Here is a 7,500-nt window from a genome sequence, read left to right on the forward strand (position 1 = left end):
GCTTTTCATTTAACTAATATATTCTTATTTTTCACGTTGCCATGTTACCACCAATAGCGTAGCTCCTACTCTACTATAAAAACTACACGTAACCCATAATCCCTCGATTTGCTCTGACGAAGGGCTAACGCTCGAAACGTCAGCTTTTAGAATCTCTGTACGGTGGCCAATTTACATTATCAACTCCGTTGATAAAACCAAATTATTGTTAAAATAAAGCATTTTGCTTATATTGCGTGTAATGCGTAATTTACAGATTGACATTGGCGTATTATGCGTATATTGCGTATATTGTGTTGCGGGTTTTACATCAAGCCGGTTATTTCAGAGAAGGACAGCGATATTTGCAAGAGGTTCATTCTGTAAGCACAGTAACATAGGTATTCTGACTATACCATATTACGGTTCCTGAGATATGGATATAACACGGTGTAATATGGAGATAATGATTTTCATGTTCTTTTCCGCGACCTGAAAATTATTCCATTCTTAACCCAGGGGCACCCAACGGATCTGTTCCTCACTTTATCTGTTCCCCAGAGGAATCTTGCTGGCTGGCAAAAATACAGGTGTTCCGATGAGCTGGCTGGGAAATTTATCATTGATAGAGGTTTTGCCTTGGAATTACTGACTTTTTCTAGCATTTGAACCCGAGCTGGCTGTAGAAACTCTGAAGACTGAGAACGACAAACGACAGCTGGTCAGAGTGATTGCGCTTGCGGAAAAAACCTGTGTCGGTTTTGTTCGGTCGTTTTTTAAAAGCGCGCTGAGGTTCCACAGATCGACGAACACGGATTGTGCTGTTTTCCTCATTTACATGTAAGATTAATTTCCATTGTTATTTTATCTGTATGCTGAGATTCTCGTGATGTTCTTCTACACTGAATTGAAATGAACAGAGTGAATTTAACAGTATTAACTTGTATTTTCATTCACAGTTTTTAGTTTCGACCAGAGTTTCGACGGTGTACAATTTGTTTGGTGTTAGCGTTTTCGGAGGTATAAGACTTCCTATTGTAGTTGTTTTAATGCTTTTTTTCGGTTATCTGTATTAGTCAAGTGCGTGATGATCTTTTACAGGTGAAGCGAATTGAGCCAACGATCGAATTGTAAAAAATTGACAGCAGTACGTATTTTTCTTATTCGTGTAGGCAGCCACGGGATCAACCAGGTGCTTTCCTCCAACACAAGGTAAAAATCAAGAAAAATTCGCACTTATTTTAATTTAGTTTATTTCGTTAGAAAGACGATTTATTACTCTCGAGAACTCCTGCGAAGAGATCCTTTTGTAAGAACCTGTTGGCAGATATTTGGCATAATTATACAAAACCCTGTTTAGTTAACTAAAATCAAGCAGGTTCTATAATTATGTGAGTAACAGTTAAATTGCAATAAACACTTTATCCAAGGAGTTTGACTTTGAGATCGCAAATATTTATTTTTCTGGCAATCAATACCTATATCTCCTACATACAAATTAGGACCTTGTCAACAATCCACTTTAAGCCTGCATCCAAGCATCCCTATTTTGCCAGACAAAATATATATATATATGTTCATATATGCAGGCTTTTACTATTGTTTTTTTTTTTTCTCTGACTAAGAAAACTTTGTTGGTTTTGGTCAGACTTTGGTTTTAATTGTGAGAATGCTTCTGATGATCAGCTGTTTGTATTGGGTAGAGTGCTTAATTAAGACATACTATATTGTTCTTACAATGTATGATTGTGTCAGCAATAACTGTTGTCATCAACACATACATTGACAAAACAATTATTTGTTATTGTGACCAACAGCACTAATTCTTTTTTACTTGGCAGATTGTTTACTTTTCCTTTTCAACAATCAAAAATTATCTTTAGTCATACTTTGTGTCTGTACAAAGCCAAACTGAGTTAGGCTTGTGAAGATGGGCTTTCTTTGTTTGTTCATTCTTACGACCCTCTCTCTTCCATCAGGTTGAGTTAGGCTTGTGATGATGGCCATTCTTTGTTTGTTCATTCTTACGACCCTCTCTCTGCCATCAGGTGGAGTTAGGCTTGTGACGATGGCCATTCATTGTTTGTTCATTGTTACGACCCTCTCTCTTCCATCAGGTTGAGTTAGGCTTGTGACGATGGCCATTCATTGTTTGTTCATTGTTACGACCCTCTCTCTTCCATCAGGTTGAGTTAGGCTTGTGACGATGGCCATTCATTGTTTGTTCATTGTTACGACCATCTCTCTTCCGTCAGGTTGAGTTAGGCTTGTGACGATGGCCATTCATTGTTTGTTCATTGTTACGACCATCTCTCTTCCATCAGGTTGAGTTAGGCTTGTGACGATGGCCATTCATTGTTTGTTCATTCTTACGACCCTCTCTCTTCCATCAGGTTCAGTTAGGGCATTCATGGTTTGCACTGAGAACTTTGTTTCCTTTGTGGCCCTCTATTCAGTTGTCTATTAAGTTTCAATTCTCCTTTAATGTGAATGGCTGCATATCCGTGTCATTGGGAGGAAGTTGCTCAACAGTTGTTCAGTCATGGTAACATTTTAAATTTTATTAAAATGATTTATGGCATGGAGAAAGTCCATTCATTTTGACCAGTTTAAGTGCTAGACCTATATGGCCTGCAGAAATTTTACTGATCTTGTTATCCATCCAGCTCAAGATGTGACTGTCATATTTGGCGAGTCAAGGGAATTTTTTTTTAAATTTTCAGTTGATCTGGAAAGATATATAGCTAAATTTGTTGACTGCTCTGCACCATGATGACAAATAGATCTTATTACCTTAAGCTGTTTTTTTTTTTGCCAATCCGCAAAGACATTCATGATAAATAAACATGTTTCAACTTAAGCGTAAGGTTTCTGCATCTAAGAATTACAGGGGCTCGAGTCTACTTTTTACAAATACTAACAATCACAGGATGCCTACATAATGTGTTTGACCCTTGGTATTATTGAATTTAGAAGCAATGTATGAGAATAGCAAAAAGTTTCATATTATTGTACAATTCTCGGATAAATATTTGCATATAAGATGAGAATAAACTAACCTTCATCCGAAATGTTTTTCTGTGTCGTTATTGTGGCTGCTTGTGGGAAATTTAGCGATTTCAAGGACGTGTGTTGCTCTGGTAAAAATTGCTACAATTTGCCATTTTCAGCCATAATAACAACAGCACATCATTTCAGATAGTTTATCCTCATCTTGTGTAAATATTTATTGCAGAATAGTACAATGATAATTATGGAACTTTTTGCTATTCTCATACATTGCTTCTAAATTCACCCTTTGTGTGGGTCCCCTGTGATAACAATGATTAGTGAGTCCATAGCTAGATCTGAAAACTCAATCAGCATTACTGCTGGCTCTACCCAATTAATATTGGTCTCTAATTTATTTCCTTTTTAATTATTTTTCAGGCTACCATGGAAATAGCAAGAAATTGGACATTAGCAATTGTGTAACTGAAGACATCAATAAAAATGTAAAATGAAGAGCTATTTCAAGGTTCCAGTTGTTCTGCCTTATTGTAGACAATGCAGGTTTATCCTAGCAAGTATTTTATTGCTTTTGTGTACAATGTTGCTAGGTATTATGAATTCTGTGCTCGCTCTCCAGGGTGACAAAAGGCTCCTAAAATTCAAACTGATCGAGACAGCGGTACATGTAGAGTATCATACTAACACAAGAACTGCAGCTGTGTGTTTTACATTATCGTTCCATTATCATTATCAATATAAGTATTGTTATTGTTATCATCATCATCATTATTATTATTATTATTAGTAGTAGTATTATTCCTTCCATTTATATATATATATATATATCTAACTGGATTTGTCAAAAGGTGCCTGCAGAAATTGTGAAAACAAGCCAATTCTGCTACTGTCACAGACTTAAAGAAAAGCCACCCTCCCCACCCCTGTGCTTTGGTCAGACAACCAACAATCACCTACCCACACCACAGTATGGGTTCACTCTAATTGGTGATCAAAAGCAAACTATCATTGAAGCCTAGACTAGTCCAGGAAAAATTGCCAATGAAGACATGCTACAGTGTAAAGTCTGACTTAACAAGGCCACAAACTCTAACTGCAGTTAAAGCATCAAAGCAGCAACCCCCCCCCCCCCCCCCAGCCCTGTGCTTTTGACACACAACTCACAGTTAGAACTGTCCCTGGGCTGTTTGGCAAAGCAGGCCTTGACGGCAAGCCCCCTTAATTTTGAGAGGCCACAATGGCTTGAACACGGGCTGCGCCCGTGCTCAAGCGAAAACTCCAGTAGCTACCTTTTAGCAAATTCGCTCAGATATCAAGGGCCAAACGCCTAAAATTCAGTCAAAAATCGGCTGATCACACTCGATTTACTCAGCCTGGCTCACAGAATGCCATTCTGGAGAGAAACGCACCGATAACTATAAATTTCTAACTGGATTTGTCAAAAGGTGCCTGCAGAAATTGTGAAAACAAGCCAATTCTGCTACTGTCACAGACTTAAAGAAAAGCCACCCTCCCCACCCCTGTGCTTTGGTCAGACAACCAACAATCACCTACCCACACCACAGTGTGGGTTCACTCTAATTGGTGATCAAAAGCAAACTATCATTGAAGCCTAGACTAGTCCAGGAAAAATTGCCAATGAAGACATGCTACAGTGTAAAGTCTGACTTAACAAGGCCACAAACTCTAACTGCAGTTAAAGCCTCAAAGCAGCAACGCCCCCAGCCCTGTGCTTTTGACACACAACTCACAGTTAGAACTGTCCCTGGGCTGTTTGGCAAAGCAGGCCTTGACGGCAAGCCCCCTCAATTTTGAGAGGCCACAATGGCTTGAACACGGGCTGCGCCCGTGCTCAAGCGAAAACTCCAGTAGCTACCTTTTAGCAAATTCGCTCAGATATCAAGGGCCAAACGCCTAAAATTCAGTCAAAAATCGGCTGATCACACTCGATTTACTCAGCCTGGCTCACAGAATGCCATTCTGGAGAGAAACGCACCGTTAAATTTCTAACTGGATTTGTCAAAAGGTGCCTGCAGAAATTGTGAAAACAAGCCAATTCTGCTACTGTCACAGACTTAAAGAAAAGCCACCCTCCCCACCCCTGTGCTTTGGTCAGACAACCAACAATCACCTACCCACACCACAGTGTGGGTTCACTCTAATTGGTGATCAAAAGCAAACTATCATTGAAGCCTAGACTAGTCCAGGAAAAATTGCCAATGAAGACATGCTACAGTGTAAAGTCTGACTTAACAAGGCCACAAACTCTAACTGCAGTTAAAGCCTCAAAGCAGCAACCCCCCCAGGCCTGTGCTTTTGACACACAACTCACAGTTAGAACTGTCCCTGGGCTGTTTGGCAAAGCAGGCCTTGACGGCAAGCCCCCTCAATTTTGAGAGGCCACAATGGCTTGAACACGGGCTGCGCCTGTGCTCAAGCGAAAACTCCAGTAGCTACCTTTTAGCAAATTCGCTCAGATATATATATATATATATATTATTTAATTAAGTAAGTAAGTAAGTAATCAAGTAATTAAGTACTTTAATTCCTTGCTGGGAAATAAATTTGATCAGCTTGCTGGGAAACCAACCAATTTTATCTAGCTGGCTGGGAAATTTCTTTTGTGTCTTGCTGGGAAAAAGGAACAGATAATTTTTTCCCAGCAACACTGAAAAACACATGAAAATGCCTTAATAACATTTATTTTTATTAACTGGGGTATAATAATACATTTTACAACAAATTGGTCGTTGGGTGCCCCTGTTAACCATTCTACTGCAGAATAAATACATACACCTAAGAATTCAATCTTTCTCTTTCTCTTGTTGTCCAGTGTTGAAAATGAGAACGTTATTTCACAATATCAGTCGTATAGGCTTGGTAATTTTATTTAAAGAAGTGTGACGTTTTAATATTTAACAAATAATTTACTTTCCTTCATCCAGGGAGCTATACATGATATCATTGATACTAAGATTGTTGTGGAGAACTCTTGTGAAGGCTGATTGATGTTGGAAAATGAAAAATAAATACTCGTGTCATCTGCAGAAAGTAGTGGTTCAGTTTGTGTAGAAGAATTTGAAAGATCATTGATGCATGCAAAAGACAAAAAAAAGCTCCTAGCCTCAAAGTGAGTTCACACCTCAGTGATTAAATTTTGTTGAGTGGACATGCCAGTTTCATTGATTTTAGCGAAGTGTTTGCGACCTGTAAGGCACATTAAAAGTCGCACACACGGACGGACCCTAGCACGTTCTCTTAGCATGAAGTGACTGAAAGTAGTGCTCCTTCCCGCTGGACAGGATACTATGACATCGCAATGATACCCCCTTCAGTGTGTCGCCGCCCGCGGTTCCCATTTCTAAACCTGCCGAGTGAAGAAAAACACAAAGCCTCAAAGTCTCAGCCCTTAGGCTAAGGAAACAACAAGAACAAAAGTCTGTAAAGTAACTCTTAATCCCTTTAGGAAAACAAATTATCGTAGCTCAGAGAATGAGAAAACAAACCATCCCTAATTAACTTGAACCTGGTCAATGACCGAGGCAATCTTTTTGTCTAGGTGCACGAAGGACAAGAAGATTCAATTATGGTACCAAACATAATTTTTTTTAAAGATATTACAGCGTTAGACGCAATAATATAAAGGAAGATACATGACTGTACTTAAGCCTTCAAAGAATCTAAAAGTACAGTGATGTTTTTATTATTTATTTTTAAAAAACTTTAAGAAGGATCGATTTAGAAAACGTATTAAGAATAAAAAGTAACAACACTATCCGACGTTTCGGAGTCAGACTTGACCCCATTATCAAGGTTAAACTGTACTGGAAAAATTCGCAATTTAAATACAACGGGCGTTAGGTCAAAACAAAGACATGCATAGATGGAAATTAAACGATAGTTGACACTAAGATATTTACAATTTTTGCTAGAATACAAAAGGCGAAGGTCAAACAAAAACTTTAGCACGAATGGAATCTGACTGCTTATTTAGTGATGGTTGACGCTCACGTATCAAAAGCATCTCGTGAACGAGACAGTCAAATTTCGATTTGCATTTCTTTAGGATCGTAAAATGTGCTTTAAGTTCAGGTTTGTCCAGATCGTGTTTCGTCTTCATGTGTCGACCAACCGAAGATGATAGGGATTTGTGTTCCTATCCCTATCATCTTCGGTTGGTCGACACATGAAGACGAAACACGATCTGGACAAACCTGAACTTAAAGCACATTTTACGATCCTAAAGAAATGCAAATCGAAATTTGACTGTCTCGTTCACGAGATGCTTTTGATACGTGAGCGTCAACCATCACTAAATAAGCAGTCAGATTCCATTCGTGCTAAGGTTTTTGTTTGACCTTCGCCTTTTGTATTCTAGCAAAAATTGTAAATATCTTAGTGTCAACTATCGTTTAATTTCCATCTATGCATGTCTTTGTTTTGACCTAACGCCCGTTGTATTTAAATTGCGAATTTTTCCAGTACAGTTTAACCTTGATAATGGGGTCAAGT

The 7,500-nt window shown here is 38.6% G+C and overlaps 1 long non-coding RNA gene across 1 annotated transcript; it reads left to right on the forward strand.

Moving 5' to 3' along the window:
- Positions 1 to 494: 494 nt before the first annotated feature.
- Positions 495 to 3,489, forward strand: LOC137988566 (uncharacterized). The gene is made up of 4 exons (XR_011120803.1): positions 495 to 819; positions 939 to 999; positions 1,152 to 1,191; positions 3,409 to 3,489. It is a non-coding gene; the product is annotated as an uncharacterized lncRNA (long non-coding RNA).
- Positions 3,490 to 7,500: the final 4,011 nt, after the last annotated feature.

This window comes from Montipora foliosa, unplaced genomic scaffold (assembly GCF_036669935.1).
Source record: "Montipora foliosa isolate CH-2021 unplaced genomic scaffold, ASM3666993v2 scaffold_421, whole genome shotgun sequence".
NCBI classification, from domain to species: Eukaryota; Metazoa; Cnidaria; class Anthozoa; order Scleractinia; family Acroporidae; genus Montipora; species Montipora foliosa.